General features: G+C 41.9%; 1 protein-coding gene across 3 annotated transcripts in view; it reads left to right on the top strand.

Annotated features, from left to right (window-relative positions):
- plcb4b (phospholipase C, beta 4b) overlaps positions 1 to 18,722 on the top strand; it is a 147,987-nt gene that overhangs the window by 33,779 nt on the left and 95,486 nt on the right. For all 3 annotated transcript variants that reach the window (XM_033649149.2, XM_033649148.2, XM_078173673.1), the window contains one exon: positions 874 to 940. The gene's annotated coding sequence lies outside the window, so the exon portion shown is untranslated. The remainder of the gene's footprint in view (positions 1 to 873; positions 941 to 18,722) is intronic.

Here is an 18,722-nt window from a genome sequence, read left to right as displayed (position 1 = left end):
CAGATGTAAATACAATCTGCAGAACAGCAACTTTTCCTCACTTAGCTGTTGAACTCTATCCTGCCGTGTCTGCGCTTATCTGGCAAAGTTTATCTTGCAAAGTGTCTGTATATAGAAACCATTACCGCCACAGTTCCTCTCCTGCACCGGGCAAAGCAAGATGGAGCTGGGATGATGAGGTGACGAGAGACACAAGCAGAGTCACAGTCACTGCTAAGCACAGGAAATGTTAAGGAATTTGTCTTGCTCTCGGCGAGGACATAAGGATATACAATGGCCTGCCAAGTGGAGGATTATCCTCCTTCCCATCTATAGCTTTGTTCCTGTTTCGCTCCTTCTCCCTGTCTGTCCCTGTGACACGATCTCTGCTTCACATTTACATTTGAAGCTTTTCGTAGAGTCTCTTCATCCTCAGTGACATGCTGTACCCAGCGCTCAAAAGCTACAGCAGAGCAGATGCGGAGGTGGTGCCGTTTGTCTAATTTGCCAGCTCATTTCCACCAATCTCTCTGACGAAGGCAGCCTTTCTTAAGGGAAGCAGGTTCCTATTAAAAGTTTATTAAGCAGAAGCCAGAGGAATGATTAAAATTCTGCACAAGTCAAATAGGATGAGGAGCATGAGGGGGGCGAGTGATTACACCCTGGTGTGTGTTGTGCGTGTTCTTGTGCAGAGACGTGTTTGTGTGTCAGTGTCTCCCTGAAGGCATTACAAGCATCTGTAATATTACTGTAAGTGTACAAGATGAACCTGAATAATGAAGTCAGCAGCAGAGTGGATATCTGCAAATTACACTTCACTAATTTATTTATTTTTGCCCTTTTTTATTCCTCACTTTCCTTGCTCTCTCTCTTTCTTTTTGCCTTCTTTTTCAGAGTGGTCCAGTGCTGTCCTCCAGTGTTTCCCCTCCCCTCGATTTTCTGTCCCTCTGTCTGCCACCTGGTAAGTGCACTCAGATTCACCTCCCACATATACAGTTTAGAGGCTTTCAGTGTTTTCAAATCCTTTATGTAATCATCAGCTCACTCCCTGCCTTGAACTGCAAATTGCTGTCACCTTTGTAGAATGGAGCATCATTTCCTGTTAATGTACACGGAGAGGCATTGTGTGAAGTTGACGGGGTTTATAGCACATGATAGGCATATACATTATATATACAGATGATGGGGACAGTGAGTATTAGTGTGTTGTTTTTGTCTGGATGTATGATGTAGACTGTGTCGGAATAGTCCAACAAGTATGAGGGTACCTATCCATATTAAATGTTTCAAATATGAGGTAAACGTATGTAAAAGTAACAAGAGGCTTCAGACCGTTCTGAATATTCTGTTTCCAACATGTTTCCATCTACTGTGTAACCGGTTTCTTTATATGGTCATCTGCTCCTGGCACTGCAAGTGTTAACATTACATAGACTACACTGCTACATGTAGCTGCATGGTAACATCAGGGAAGCATGTAATCTTGGTTGCAGATGTTGTCAGTGTTTCCCCAATTTCAGGTCATATTCAGTGTTGGGTAAGGGTTACTTTAAAAGTAATCAAAGTACGTTACTGCGTTCCTCCCTGAGAAAAGTAACTCAAGCACTTTTAAAGTACTTTTGAGTATTCTACATTTCCTATTGGGCAATGGACCACAGGGCGCTAAGCCTACATTTTTTTTTGTCTCCAAAATTAAAGTTATGGACCACTTGCCCTTCACTGAGATCCAGTTCTCCCATCACAGCCGTCACTTTGACCAGTAGAAACACAGAACGATCTGCTGCCGTAGACAACTGCATGACAACAACACCCCAGCGTTTTTAATATTTCCTCTAGGAATGTTACCACACAGAGTAAAAGGAGGAAATGATGGTGTGAAACAGCAGAGGCACTTTGTCAACCCGCTGAGTTAACGTTACGGTCATTAGCATCAAGCTAGCAAACAATGGTACATCCTCACGGTCAGACATGAAGTAATAACATTAACAAATAGCGGCGGGGCTTTTACTCACCACAGCTGCAGAGGCTCCCAGCTTCATTTGAAACAGACTACATTATAGACGCTCTGTTATTTATTAATCCCTCTGTGTGTTTATATATTTACTTTTTATCCGGTCCGTTGTCTTTGTAAAGTTAACATATCGCACCGTCATTTTAAACTCAACACTTATTTCAAATTAAAAGCCCCTTATAACCTCGGCTGAGAGAATCCCTCCATTTTCTAAATAGACTTTTATTCTGAAACATTTGTCAGAACTTCCTGTGGAAGATACAGTAGCTTGATAGTTTACATAATGGCACTTCAAATGTAGCTCCTGCCATCTGCTGATGCTTTTAGGTGACTACAACAACATGTCGGCTGGGACATGAACAGACACAGTGACTCAAATAATAGTCAAAGTAATAAAAACAGGAAAAGAATAACCCGATGACATCACACACACCGTGAAAGACGACCGGGGATAATTGGTGTGTACCAGCGTGTAGTGTGTACCAGGCATAATGCAAATCCTGAGTTTGAAATATGTCTGTCAGCGAGTCGTACTCCACCTATTTAGACTCCACCATAGACAATGGCAGCATTTCTCCGACCACGTAGCGAGCCACAAGCTCCGTGGCTTCTTTCAGACTGATAGGTTTAACATTATCTCTGTTATTAGAACCAAAAGACAGCCGTTGCTGTTTCGGAGCTGAAGGACCAGCATTCTAAAAGTAACGGAAGTAACTGATGTCTTGTTTGAAAATGTACTTAAGTATCTGATCACTCAAACAGCAAACTAACACGTTAGGTTACTCGCTACTGCAAAATCACCATTATACCCAACTCTGGTCATATTCCTGCAGGAACGTGTCTGGTTGTGTAGATTTTGGTTGAGAAATTTTTATAAGTGATTTTTCACAGAAAGAAATTACAGTCATTCCCCGGCTGTGATTACATCGGTACGTAGTAGCATGTAGCTACATGCTAATGTAAGAGAAACATGTAATGTTGGTTGCTGATATGATTAATTTCTCCCAGATTTCAGATCATATTCCTGCTGGAACATGTCTGGTTGTGTTTATAAGCTGGTATTGGTGGGTTTTTTCAAGGTAGAAAGGGCCACTGCACTACCTTAGTCATTTCCCAGCTGCAAGTTCACTGCTACATGTAGCTACATGCTAACCCCAGGGCAACATGTAATCTTGGTTGCAGATGTTGTCAGTGTCTCCCAGATTTCAGGTCATATTCCTGCTGGAACATGTCTGGTTGAGTAGTGATTTTTTTTTTTTACAGAAAGAAAGTGCAGCCATTCCCTGGCTGCAAGTACACTGCTACATGTAGCTACATGCTAATGTAAGGGATACATGAATTTTGGTTGTTGAAATGGTTCATTTCTCCCAGATTTTCTGATCAAATTCAAGCTAGAATGTGTCTGAAGATATTGGTTTAAAAGCTTTTATTTGTATTTATTCACGGTACAATGTGTAGCTATACTCTTATAGTCATTCCCCAGCTGTAGGTACACTGCTACATGTAGCTGCATACTTATGTCAGGGAAACGTGTAATTTTGGTTGCAGATGTTTCATTTCTAGAGGGAGAGACCTGGAAATGCTGACCAATCAAAGCAGGGCTTTTCCGGCAGGGGGTGCTTAAAGGGACAGGCACTAAAACTTAGACAGACTGCAGGTGTTCCAGCACAAACAGTATGAGGAAACTGCAGTGTCTTGGAAACCCAAAATACAAGTCTGAACCTGGAAATGAGCAGAATACTGTAAGACCCCTTTAATGTTAAACCATATGGTATATTAGGGCCTAAAATACAACAGAATTAACTGTTATCTCTTGATGTGGCAGAGTGTTGTTGCTCTGGCTCTCCCTTCAAAAATCTTGTTTGCACGCCTCATTGAATGATCACAGAGCAGCTTGACAGTTTAAATTACATCACAAATAGCCATTTTCAGATTTCTCTGTGACACACCTTGTAATATTGCCAAACAAGAGACAACAGTCGCTGTCTCACTACAAGCCAGCTGGCCTTCCAGCAACCCCGCACCTGTTGCATATCAATTCAGTTCAGTTTAAAACATATTTTTAGCATATTTTTAGCACAGTGTTAACAATGTTACTGATACTATTCTTTCTCACACCTTCAGCTCAAACCATTGTGTTGCCCCGCCCAAAATATATCATTTAATAATTAAATTAATATAAACATGCTGGTGATTAGTCGGCTAATTGTCTTGTCAGCCCTAGTCTTGTTATACATTTAGTTTTCTAGAATACAGTAGTTAAGGAGAAATCTTCATTCACCCACTGAGGCAGGTCTCACATCTCTTCCATACTTGACCTCATACGAACAAGCAAATATCACATTATTTCAGTTTTTCCCCAAGTGCTGACCTGCTTGTGTGTCAGCGAATAGACTAAGCAATGTGTCACTTGCTTGAAAAACTGCTCGCCCATGCTCTTTCTTTTTCTTTTCTGTTTTTTTGTGAACTTTTGCACACCTCCAGTCTATTTTCAGAGCAGCTGCAAGCTTGTCCGGGGCTTTATCAGGGCTTGTTAGGCTCCCTAAATGTTTCTTCACTCGTAGTATATCAGGACAATTTTTTCACGTTCCATCTGCCAGAGTTCACTTGCTCGCTGTATGTTAGGAAGAGGTAAGTTAAGGTAAGGTAAAACTTTAATGTCCCCAAGGGGCAAATTGGGATACAGTCCGTAGTCCTAAGTAAAACATCACTGTCAGGGGGTAAATCATGGACAATAAGTGGTCACTGCTGGTCAAGATAAGCGATAGCAGACGGGACAAAGGATGATCTGTAACGTTTAGTGCTGCAATTAAGGAGGAAAAGTCTCCATCCTGATGGAAGCAAGTATGAGATGTGACAAGTGTAAGAAATGATCAAAGATGGATCTATCAGATTTTGGGGGAAACAATCAACTTTGTACGATAACAGAGTGTATCCTAGCAGCCAAGGACACCTGTTGACAATAGGCTTTAATTCTAAATGAAATCTATGTTGTGCAGAATTTGTGGGAACTCAAGAGCACTGGTAACAGAGGGCTATCCTCTGTATTCATGACAGTGCCTCACAAAGTGTTAAGACAATTTTTATTACTCTTTTCCATGTTTAAACGAGTGTACATCTTAATATTCAGCAGACGAATCAGTAAGTGCTTTTCGCACGTACCTGGGTAGCAAAAACACAAGCCAGCTCTAATGTAAAAGTCCCAACTATCTGTTATCACCAATTACAGGGCTTGTTTACTGGGATCGAGGGACTTGGTGGATTTGTTTTTATGGCTGTTTGTGTTTGTGTATGTCCAGGGCTTTTAGTGATGGCGTTAGATGGTCTCTGTTAAGTTTCGTGTCTTCTCTGGTCAGGCCTAAGGGGGTGGTTGGGCTGGGTGGGCTAGTGAGTCCCTCTGTCTCTATAAATACACACTGGGATCCCATTCAGAGGCTGAAATTTGCTGGTTTGTGTGTGTGTATGGTGCATGTGTCTGTGTGCGTGTTTATGACGCCGCTGCAGCCAGGCGAGCTGGAGGCTATTACTGGCCAGTAGGGTTGCTATGGAGACCAGTGGTGTCAGAGAGGAGCAACATCTGTGGGGTGTTTGTCAAGACAGGTTTTCCTCTTTCGGTCTCCGTCTTCTCTCTTCTCTCTGTCAGTCTGGCAGTCAAAACCTCGCCGTCTGGAAAAGACTGATGCTGACTGAGGCTGTAAAGCCTGATGAAAAATCTCCAGCCTCTCATCATTAGTGTTTCCAAACATTGGTAAACATGGCACTTGAATGTGGAACCGATTTAAAAGCTGTAATTTCTTGGGCAATAGTTCAGCTGCCTGTGCTCAATCATGCTCACAGTAGGCCCTTAGGCTCTGTCAGTCAGCGGGGACTCGGGGACTCTTCACTGGGTTTACGCCAGTGGAAAGCACACACTCTGGGGAAGCATTTAACCCCTGCCCCCTTCCTGCTCCCTCTCTCCACAGCTCCCCTCTCTATATGGACATGTTCTATTTCCACAGCTCCTTTCTCCTGGCTGCCTTATCGGCAGCTCAGCTGGGCACAAATTCTCTTTTAATAGGTACTTATTTGGTCAATGGGAGAAATCCCATACTTTTGTGCAACCCCCACTCCCTCCCACTGTCCTCCTGCTGCCCAGTCCCTCTTATCTCAAACTCTCAAGCTTCTATTTTTTGCTCATTTCTTGCCCATCTTCCTTTGCTGGGTTCCCCCGTGTCCCCCTCTGAGGTGGGCAGCAGCAGAATAGGTTTAAGCTAGCATTTCAGATTTGACAATTTTCCTCCAAAATGCAGTTTGTATTATTGAGTATCCATTCATTCGGAACAGTTTAATCTCCTTTGGGTGCTGTCTCAGGTGCCCTGTGGGGCCATTTTGCAGCAGCCAGCACAAACAGTGAACTCCAAGTGGATTGAGTTTATCTGAGGAAAATTGAATCCTTTTCGAATCAACTTCTGAGGCTTCTCGAGTACTTCACATAGGTCAACTGGAATATGTTGTGTGTGTGTGTGTGTGTGTGTGTGTGTGTCTTCAGTGTTTTTGACCATGTTTGGGCAAACCTGGCCCCCGAGAGCCCTCAACAGGGTATGTGTAGCTGGGCAAACCAAACCTTCGACCTCCTAATCTGGTCGAAATGAGACCGTCACACACACAGCACAATGCGGCACAGCGCTGTGCAGCACAGTGTCTGTGATGTAACATAGTAATTTTGGGATAATTTGCTGTTTTCACTCTGCGGGCATCACTCTGCAAAGGCCAGTTACCTAACTCCCATGCCCAAATTAACCAGCTTTTGTAGGTTTCCCTGCGCCTACCTTCATCACCTCCAAGGGAAACATCAATCCATTTATGCTAAGATTAGACTAAGCCTCCGGTTATGTTACGTAGATACTCACCGTGTCCTCAGGTGCCTCCAGGAATACTGTAGCATGGATGTCAAATAGCCTTCTTCAGTATGAACTGATTCTGCTTGGGCCCAGCTGAGCAGGAAAATGACACAGTGCTAATGTGAACTGCTCTATATCTAAGACATACTTTGCCAATTTTCAACCAGCTTTGTGTCATAACAGTGTGGGTAGTATGTGTAAATGAACATTATTGTGCATTCTATATTGTGTTCTGTACCGTGCAGTGTGCACTTACAGTTTTATGTAAGGCATCAGCACCAGTAACCTGGTCACTTTATAAGGTAGCCACCGTATTTTCTGTATTGTATTTTGTGCTATGCAGTGTGAACATACTGCTTATATTATGTTGGGCACATGGATTTTCTGTTGTCTGCATTGCACCTAGAATTTTACGTTTATTTATTGCGTCTACTTGTTATGTGTAGGCCTACAGATGGAAATTAGTGACCGCTAAATCTGGTGCAACCATGTTTTCGTGTCTTGTAAATGATTAATGTCTTTGCACACTGTCCTCTCAAATAAACTAAACTATGGTAAACTTCCCACCATTTTGCCAGCCCCCAGATCTCCCTGCTTATCACCCGGCTCAAACTTTTGCTGGCCCTAGGGTTGCTGCTCGAACTACAGATTGTGCTTGTATTTTTGTATGCCCACCACCACAGACACAAAGAGTATAGAAGCAGATCAAAAAAGAAAACCAAATATTAACCAAGATTCTGTTACTGCACTGTCTATTTCCAACCTAAGATATTTTAGCAACGTATTTTAACTTACTGTTTAACTATTACGCCAGATCATTTGTCACCAGCTGTTGTTTTCGGAAGAGCAACTTTCATTACGTCACCCACCAGTGGGAGGGTATTAGTCCTGTGTGGCGCAGTGCATTTAAGTAGTTGTAGATATTCTACCTCTTGAGCGAAAGCAAATGCCGCAGCTCTTTTTCTCTGCTTTCTCTGGTCATGAAACACCAATGTCAAAATTGTTCATCTTTCTACTGCACAGACAGCCCAGTTTTATGAAAAGATCTTTCCAGGAGTGAAACACTTCTTTAAACTGTACAATATTCAAGCCTGGTTTCTGCCAATTAACTTATGCTGGTGTTCAGAGAAAAACATTTTCAATACTCGGAGCAAGAGCTTAGATCAAAAGAGAAGTGAAAGAAAGGAAAGGTGAGTTAACCTCAGAAGTGATTGAGATTAATTTGCCGTTTACACAGGCTTGCACTTAAGTCACATCCACATCAGTCTTATTTTTTTAAGATATTTCCTACCCATGGTATGTCCAAACACTGTTTAAAATCAACTCCATAGAGTTTTGAGTTTCTAATACCAGTGTTCCGGTGGGATGTTTCTATTATTAACCAGGCGCGGATACCATCTCCTCACCATCACCTCATGAAAAATGGTCTTTTCCATAATCCATTTGGTGGCTTCAGTTACACGTGTTCATCAGTGTGCAAAGACTGAAGGTTTCTAGTGATATTTGAAACTCCCCTTCCCCACACAAAGCAACTTAAAACATCACAGTAAAGCCCCTTTCCCACCGGACAAAAAAAAAAAACACTGACACCCACTAACATCTGGATTTAGTCCTCAGTGGGAAAGGTTACAATCGGCATTCAGTCCCAGGACGAATGCCTCTTCTGTAGTCATGGGTATTCATCGGCTCCAGCTTTGATCGGCTCTGATCAACAGTGATGGGAATATGACACCCAGGTGGATGCGCTAATTTAAGCCTCTTTTTCTGCACAATACAGTGATGCACCTCCAAAAAAAACTGTCCATCTCTTTCCAAGCAGCGTTCGAGCATCGTTTAGAATTTAGTCTGCACTGAGTTTGGAAGTGACCCAGAGGAAAATGTTGCTGCTCCCGAAAGTCTTTCCTTTGTCTTAAAAGAAATAAATCAGCAACTGATTTGGAGATAACTGAAGTCTGATATGTTTCTCCCAAACTCAGGAGAAAATGAGCAAAATTCTTCTTTTGTTATGCTCGTAGGTTTCTTAGAGTTTTCTCAACTCTGATAACAGATAAAATGCACAGATTTTTGAAATAAATTTCTGGCATTGTGCAGGCATTGTGCAACTTTTCTTTTGGATCTTGCTGTTATCTAAAGAGCGATTATTTCAGACAAATAAAGATAACTGCAGTGAGAGATGAAAAAAAGCATCTTAAGATCTTAAATAAGGATCGGGCTGACACAAGAGGAAGGCTGTTCCTCAGGAGATGAATTATAGAAGTATAAGAAAATCGACAAAATCTCATATTGATTTCATTTTGACCTCAGTTATGTCTAGGAGAAATAGGCTGCATAAGAGATCTTATTTTGATTTTTCCTGTCCTCTGGGAAGACTAAATGAATAGATACAAAAGAGAAGTTACCACTCATCCATGCTGTTTTCTGCTGTTTACTAACCTGTTTTCTGCACTATCCGTAACATTGAACTATACACCAGAGAAAAAACAGGCCGTGTACAGGTCCTCAAGAAGTCTTAAAATGTCTTTGGTGAAGTTTTCTTAATATAAGGCCTTAAAAAGTCTTGAATTGTCTTAAATTCAGATTTGATGGGTCTTAAATATTTTGGTAACATTGCTGCAAACATTTCTCCAGCCTGACAGACCCAATGACTTTTAACAATCATCGGACAGACCGAAGAACTGCTTTGCTGATACAGTTTGTTCTCTGCCTGAAATTTTAGTTTGTTCCACTCTCTTGTAATTTCTCTTTCCCAAATAACTTGGTAATTTCTTGTGCACCTGATGCAAATAAAAGTGGTTGTGATACAGATACGCTGAGGTTTCGACCACAAAGCTGTGTCCCAGCTTCAGGGTTTGGTTAATTGTGCCAATGCGTCAGCCTGGCCCCTCTACCTCATTACATTTAGGGAACTCCCTGACTAAGTTCCTTTTTAAAGAGACACACAAACACACATACATGCACACACACACACACACACACACACACACACAGAGTCAAACACGCAGCGCTCTAAATACCTCTTATTAAGATTGCCGATAACCCGGGGACAGCCCTTACCCCTCTCTCACCTCCTTCCCTCGCGTTTCCTCCGCAGGGCCTCAGTATTCCCTCACTGAGGGTAGTCATCCGCCCTCGGGTCAGCACACTCTCTCTAACACATACACACACACACACACACACACACACACACACATTAATATCCGCCATTTGGCAGAGGCTTTAGGCCGTCATTTATTAGGTGGATGCTCGGTCCATTAGGCCATGTGTTAAATTCTTTGTGTAACTCAATTTGGCAGATGGTGGATGTGGATGACTATATATAGAACTCCCTGAGCATGTGGATGTGTGTGTCCCAGTATGGTTCTGTGTTTTATGAACTAATTTACATCTTCATCTGCTGCTCAGTAGGAACGAACCCTGGAAACTGACCTGACAAAGGTCTTGTGTTTGAAACTGCATTTGAATGCGTGGGAAAGTCTTGTTCTTATTCACGTCCACGCACATGGTATTTATGATATTTGTGCGTGTATGTTAAGTGCTTGTATGTGCACATATGTTTTGACCAACCCCGGGTGTGTGACTGAAAGACAGCCAGTTTCCAGTATCCCAGGCTCAAGTCAATTATGTAACCCGGGGCCGAGGAGCGTGAGTGAGCAGGGTAATCCTCAACTATAAAAGGCAAAGAAGAGGAAATAAGAGGGTCATTTGGCCTGGAAAAAGACATTCTTCTCTCCAACAGCATAATACTTCCTCATCCGCAGTCCCAGAGAAACAAATAGTGATTACAGATTTTTGTACATACAACCCCAAAAAAGCATACATCAGCCAGCTCACATTAGACCGTTTTTTTCTCGTCTCTGCTAACTAGCAATTACTTTATATCTCTCCCTAACAATTATGCACAGAGGGAGCAAATTTCCTGTCAATATGTGATCAGAAAGTTGCTTATAGATTGGTCAACCTTAAAGAATGAAGTGTAAGAGTTTCAAAATAAAACTTTTAGACATAATTGAGAGGACAGGCATAGAACTTTTTCAAGCCTTGTTTTCAGAAGAAAGGCTGACGTAATCTGCCAAAATATTACACACACTGAATGCAACACATTCTCACTTCCAACTCGGCGAATATCAAGTGGCTCTAAATGTCAAAATATGACATTCTGCGTCAATTTTGGATGCACAAGGTCGGCCTGTCGATTGATCCTCTTAGTGTCTTTTCAAAATATACCTCAGTTTCCACAGGAAATGTGCAGCTCCCTTTTCCAATTAAACTCAGAGCGTAGATGAAACATTTGTTTTTAGGTTTACTTAGTTTCAGGCAACAAAAACATTCCATTCCATCTCCGCTCCTACCCGCCCTATACAGACTTTCTTGCTCTTTATACTATGGTAGTTGCCTGGAGCATTGAAAATTGCTGCCACCTGGTGTGTCTACTGCCACTTAAGAATGGATTAGTGTCTAACGCCCAGGGCCACTGACCTAACGTCAGTATTTGACGAGTTGGGAGTGAGACGGCGTTGCTAAATAAGGTCACACTAGAAATCTTCACTGAAGGAAATTGGTTAATCAGCATTTTAATTTTTAATTTGTCTTTCTTTCACAAGTCTTTTTATTAATTTTTTACCAGATTTATGGGCAGTGTACAATGACATGTTAAGGGCTTCCAGGTCTTGTCAAAGGATTTACCAGTGTCGCCAAGGGACAATCTAATCTTTTCAAGTTTGAGGTGGTTTAGGATCTCCTTAAGCCAGCTATTGTGTCAGGGTGGAAGAGTGTACCTCCACTTAAAGATGAGGTGCCTAGCTAAAAGAGTTGTGAAAACCAAAAGATGCCTTTTATCAATGGGAAGTTCGGTGCTGTAGGTGGTGGGGAGGATAAGGTTCATGCCAAAACTGTCTCGAGTGTGTTAATTATTTGATGCCAGAAGTTAGTGGAGGTTGAGCAGGAGCACGTGAGTATGATAAGCAGGTGACCGTTTGCACCCATTGCAAGTGTCACTGGTGTCTGGGAAGATTTTTGAAAGTCAGGCATTTGTGTAATAAACCCTGAAGAGAACCTTACACCGTAATAAGCCATGCCTGGCACACATAGAGGAAGAATGGACTAAGTCAACGATATGGCCCCATCTGTTGTCAGGTATCGGCACACCAATATCTTGCTCCCAAATCTACTTCAGATGGGCAGTTGGATTTGGGTTAAGGCAGCCTAACTTCTCTTTCGATCATTGATTATGACTGGTGCAGCTGCCATCATTAATATTAAATATAGGTAAAGAACAAGGATATGGAGAGTGGTTTGAACTGGAATCCACTTAGTTTTGTGTACACTGAACATTCCTTACATGCAGTTTTCCCATAATCCAATTTGTAAGGGTGTAGAATTCACACCCTTACAAATTGGATTCTGGAAAACTGCAGAAAATAAGAAATGAGCACTGTGTTTATCTGATTTAACACAATTCTCATTTTGTGTTTTCTCTCAGTTTGACTGGAGCAGTTATTTAACTCTGTGTCTTGCACAGTGACATTTCTGTAGTTGTTTATGAAAGAATCATGAATGGATTGCAGCAGTTATCGTCTTTTATGATGAGTCATTGGACAAAAACAAACCTTTCACGCAGCAGACCTTTTCATTGTAATGAAGTCTCTCATAAATTAGTTGACGATAAACACAAGAAGTGCTATAAGTAATAGATATTTACACAATCCACTTGTGTTTTAAAGTCTTAACCCGTGCACCCACAAAATAATAATTTGTGTATCAGTCACTCGCCCTGTGCTACGGTGAATTTATGAAGAAAACTTTATTTTTCTTGCATGCCTCCATGCTCAATAGAGAATCCAAGAAAAGTAAACATTCAAGATGAAGTAAGTAGAAATAGTAAAAGACGGCCGCCTTTAACAATGCAAAATATGTCTAATCATGTTTTTACAACACTGACTGTGGAAATTAAAATCTGCAGTCTTCTCATCACACCCTCACTTCTCTAATCTGTAGGCTAACAAACAATATCTTATGAATAATAGTGATATGCACTCCTGTTAGTTCTTCAGGCTAAGTGGGCTGACAAAAACAAACTTAAAGACGCATGAGTTGACAAACACATGGACACAAACAGGCGTGGCCACAGACAAACACAGCAACGCACACACATACGTAGCCACACAAAGTCGCACACAGCTGGAGGGGCCACCGAAACCACAGCTGACACTCGACAGTCAGCAGAGTGGAGCCCAAATGTGGATCAATTGAAACGAGCTAAAAGGGAATTTCAGTAGTGATTAGTGGTTGGTGTCATCATTCAGCTTTTCCACTCCCTCCTGTGCTCACATTTTCTCAGTCCTGCAGCTCTCCTCACTCACATCGTTCAGAAATTGTTCCCTGCACGCCAGGTTTTTGTGCAGTAACATGTAGCCCACAAGTTGGCATGCTACATTAGTCTGCAGTTGAGTTGAGGAGGTGTGAAGCCAGTGAAATCAGAGATCTTACGCAGGTTGTGCACATGCACACAGGATCTCCATCCTTGTTAAGGTAAGTACATGTTTACTCAGCGATCACCGTCCCCTCTCACACCACCCTGCTGTTTAATGACTAAATGAAATGTCAAAGCAGGTGCAAGCGATAGTAACATTGATTTCACAGCCATGTGTGCTGTTTGCTCAAAGAACAGGGGTCTTATTGGTGTAATAAAAACTGTTTTCCTTACTAAGGGCTCTCATTGAATTAAAGACCAGCACTATTAAATATTACTCCTGTTATCCAGTGTAAACAGAAGCAGTTTTACGATATTGCTCCGTGTCTCACGTCACAAGCGGTGTGTGTGTGACTGATGTGTGCAGCAGAGAAATGGGCAAACATGAACCCTTCAGCTAACTGGATTCTATCTGATAGGGCAGAGTTTAATCTAATTCACGCTGATGCAATTGAACAAACGCGCCACCACCAGAATGTTGTAGTCTGTCTACGAACTTGAATCAATGTCACCTCAGAAGGGCAACCTGCTGAAGTTTGCTTCCAGGATATTGCTTATGTCTGTGTCCTTTTTTTCCCTGTGTATCCTGGTTGGCAGTTGTTTTGCCGGAGGTCATTACAGAGACTGTTTAACTAAACCAGTTCTCCTCTTGGTGTGACAACTGGAAGCATGCCATGCTATTATGAACACATGTACATTGTAATGCAACCTAAAAGCCCTGCAGTAAATACTACATGTGACGTTTTTATTTGATTTTTCTTCAAATCATGCAAGAAAGGCGTTGATCTGTAAGATGTTTCAATTATTTTGTCCCCATCTTAGGTTCAGATGGGTTTCACCACAACAGGTTACACTTTAACGCAGTTTAATACAATAAAGTACGACTTATCTGACATATTTAAGCTGAAATTAAACAGGCTGTTGGGGGTGGGACTGTGGTCAACCCTCGTTGTTCTGACTGTCACATACACAGCACAGTACAGGACAACACAGCTACTCAAGTGTCACCTAGATATGAACCTCTCTGTGTAGTGAACTGTCTGCAAGAGTTGACTCCCCCTGGCCTCTGTGTTTCTCCTCCCCTTTGCTCTCATCTTAACCTCTCCTCCTGCCGATCTTGTTAAGTGATGGAACCCTGCAGGTGTGTGTGTACTGTGTGTGCACACTCCAGGGACTCTGTTTTCTCGGCAGGGACTAGCGCAAGCACAGCAGCAATGTGATATTGTGGTATTTTCTGGACTTTTAGATGATGTCTTTGGTATTTTATGTGTCATGTGACAGACATGTTGATGAGCAGTCTGTGCAGATGAGGCAATGCTCAAGGCAAGGTGTTTATTTCTTGGTGTAAACTGGCTCTGACCAGTGGCTCTGAGGTTACCCTTATTCAACTTAAATCAATAATTTATTTGTCACATAAAATCATACGAAGTAATACCCCAGAGAAATGCGATCCTGTTAGCTCGTGTATTGTATCCTTTTTTGCTTCTTCCTACATTGCAGGCTGCTGTTTTATATTGTCCATGTTTCCAGTCTGGCTGCAGTGCATGTGTTTAAACTGAACTTTATTTGACCTTCACCTCACCCAGAGTGTCTCTGTACACTTTGCTAGTCACTAAAGAAACAACAGAGAAGAATATTACTTGGAAAAGTACACCAACATGCACAGGGCCGCCCTTACACTCACGTTACCTGGTAATAATGTTAATATGCCAACTAGGGCTGGGTACCTTTTTAAGGTACTGACCAAAACAACCCAGCACCAAGTAGTATTGAATGCTCTCCACTCAAACAACACCTGCATTCAATCCTTTTTGCACTGGGGGTCTGATCCTGGACCACCCTGACTCCCCGCTGGATCAGCAAACTTTCTGTTACTGCCATCTCCAGAGCTGCTCTCTTTCCGGAGAACTGCCAGCTCAACATTTTGTGGCTAATGCAAGCTAACACAGCAGCAGTGGCTGACACCCAACACAGAGCCGTTAAGCGTTCTCAACAAACTTACATCAGCACTGAAACAGGTTGCCCTGTCATTAAACCCGTTAATAATTGTTCGGTAACATTGGCAAAGTTAGCATATCACTATGCAAATTTTTAAACTTCCTGTGAATATAATCCAATTCATCATATTTCTACATGTATTTTTACCATCTCTGTGTTATGACTTTATTTTTCTTATTTTTAAAAGCAGAGCTAATCACTTGTGTGTCTTGGGATGAAAAAATGCCCTCCAAAGAATGATAAGAGAAAAGTAAAATCGAACATTGATTGAAGAAATTACTGCAAGGTATCAGTTCATGAGTGAAAAAATAATGTTTTTTCTTAAATAATTCATTCAATCTTGAGGCTACTTTAATTAAGTATTGCTCAAATTGTGTGCAGAACTGAAATAGTGAAAAGAGTGTATGGCTGTCACCTCTCAGTTTGCCACTCGTACCGATTTTATATAATTCCAAGACTGTTTATACATTTGGCCATTGCCTTTCTTCTTCCCTTCTCTTTGTGCCCTGGCTTTTCTTTTAGGAGCATATGATTTTTGGTGGGGAATTCTGACTTAGCTTGATAGGCTGAAGTCCAGGGTCAACCTCACATTTACATCGGCAGCGCATGTGAATTCTGCACATTGTCCGTCTGACCCCGTCTTTCAGATGGACAGCATCACTCTCCGAGGGCTGCCGTAGAATGGCAACCAGGATGTCAGCCGACCAACACTTGCTACCCGCTCCCTGGTTGCGGCGATTTGCGATGCTGGCCAGCTAGGAGTTAACTAGCAGCCAGTACAGTACAGTCCTCTCTGGTCTAGCTAACATTTAGCCGTGTTACTTACTGATCCATTAGAAAGAAAGCTAGCTGGACATGGGTTTTGAAGCCTCTTTGGTCACGGAGCTCCCTCCATCTCTTGAACGCCTGACTGAGGTTTACTCTTGTTTTTCCTCTTCTTTTATCACTCTCCTTTTTGCTCTTCTTTGCCTCCTCACACAGAGGAGCTCGTTTTCTTTTGCTAGGCTGTTTTTCACTTGTCTCCAAACTTTGTCCGTCTGCCATTGTGCTCGTGACTCAACTATCTCATGCCCAACTCCTCATGAGGACCAGCTCCAGTCCCTGATTGGCTGACCGACCAGTTTTGCAATACATGGCGCATTTCCTGCCATAAAGCAGATTTTTTTCAGCGAAACTTCGCCCCCGGTGGCAGAAGCTTATTGCAAAGATTGCAAAGCCACTAAGTAACCTATGTAAACGCTGATAGTCTGATTTTACTGTGGCCACTACCCTGTGCAACCCACATTATTTTCATCATGATATATTTAGGAAAAGATGCTATCTGTTGCCTCTTTAAGGGTCAACTATGGCCTTTACATGGGGCCCTCCTTGGTCTTGGGCCAGAGTCATCTGTACCCTCTGTACCCTTTAACCCCAGCCCCCGTCAGCAGGCCTGAAAAAGGTATCTGTGTCACTTTAAGGGTACTGATAGTGGCGCTGGTGTAGTCATTTTTTAAACGATACTAAGCCCTAATGACAACAAAGTTGAGGTTAGTAGTTTTAAAGGCAGAGACTGGATTAGCGTACCTAGCCTACTTGTCAATGAAATAAGAAAACAGTCACTGATAAGTGTTCCCAGCTGGTGAAGTTACAAGAAATCAAAGTGAAAATAAAAAAGATGTGTCTTCAGCCTGTATTTGAACGTATCAGAAGAGTTTGCCTCCTTAATGTGTAGTGGGAGATTATTCCAGAGAAGTGGAGCTTGGTGGGCAAAGACTCGATCACAGAAAGTCCATATTAAATCAAGGAATGGTTAAGTAACTGGCATCAAGGGAATGTAAAGGGCGTGATTGAGTGTATGGGGAAATAAGGCTGGAGATATACGAGGGCACCGGTCCATTTAAAGCCTCATATGTAAGAAGGAGCTCCTGTGTGAACTGGCAGCAGAGTCATCAGTAAAATAGTTAAACACCAGACCAGATAACCACAAAGATGTTTGTGTTTCTGCACACTGGACACGTATCACTTTGTCTCCTGCTTAGCGTGTGACATCCATGGACAAAGTTGACATTTATTTAAAAATCTTAAGCCCATTAGAGGTTCACTCCTCGCTTAATCTCATTTTCATGCTTTCACCAAACCTCACTGTGTCTCCCTGTCTTTTTCTCTCCTCTTCCAAAAACAGCGGGAGCAGGGAGCAGTCATGTGCGTCACAGCTTTCTTTCCTGTCTGCCAAAGTGCTGTTTAATTTTTAATTCTGAAGGTGCAATTTTAATTGCAATATGACGTGATGCAGCAAAGTTATAAATATAATTGTTTTAATTCAATTTTAAGGTGAGTAATGTTTTAGAACAAACATATTCACTCTAGGTAGGCATGCACAGACAATATTATGGAACTTGTAAGTTGATGCCATCATAAATATCTTTATACTAATAGTTCACTTACAGCTTTGGTGGCAGTCGTATTATTATGTAGTAATGAGCAAAAAGAGCTGCGCACTCAACATCAGTCCAAAATCTTCTTAATTCTGGTGCGATAGTCAGATGAAAGTCAAAAAGCGGAAAAGGACTCGCACACAGAAAACAAATGTAGACTGAGAGTCTTAATGAAAGATCCTTTTACTGGGGATCTTCACAGACAAACAAGCAGCAAACGTTTCAGTCCTCAAGGGACTATCGTCAGTGCATAGTCGTATTATTATCACATGTAAACTTATATAAATGCTCCCTTATTAATCACTTAAATTAATAAAACGTGTTATCATGTAGTTCATTGTATTGAGAAATGAAAAGATGGTCTACAACACTGGACACAGGAATGAACAACACGCCGACGCTTTCAGTATTCACTTTCAATAAGCCTTTGGCAGCAGATTTGTAAGGCCGCCTGGGTGCAACTTATTATACAGACATGCAATTTGTCTGAGACCTATCAAGTGCTTCGGAAGCATTGTTAGAGAGATCGGCCCCAGTGGGTGTTGACCTGTAACCCTCACTGTGTTAGTGTTTTGCTCGTTGCATTGATGTAAACAAGCTGTTTGTGTGGACTGACAGAGCGAGGCAGTGCGTGGGCAATGATTAGTGTTATCTGTCAGGAGCTGAACGTGATCTCCAGAGGAATGTGATGCATTGAACATCTGACAGAATAAGTGTGTAACAATACACTTCATAGTGCATGACAAGTCATCAGTGTGTCAGAATTCTGTATTACTTGTCATCTTTGATTAAAATGTGTCAGCAAAGGATATGTAACAATATTAGATTTTGTCTAGTACACAATATACAATTCACAGTACTCTAAAATAAAGTGTGTTTTTTACAAACTTGACATGTTGGTGAGTCACTTGCAGTCCATATGGAAAGGACCCGTGACCCACTTTTGAGCCGCGACTGACCAGTTGGAA

The sequence above is a fragment of the Epinephelus lanceolatus genome, chromosome 13 (genome assembly GCF_041903045.1).
Source record: "Epinephelus lanceolatus isolate andai-2023 chromosome 13, ASM4190304v1, whole genome shotgun sequence".
Lineage (NCBI taxonomy): Eukaryota > Metazoa > Chordata > Actinopteri > Perciformes > Serranidae > Epinephelus > Epinephelus lanceolatus.
Note: the sequence above shows the minus strand (reverse complement) of the source record. Positions and strands in the feature narration are given on the sequence as shown.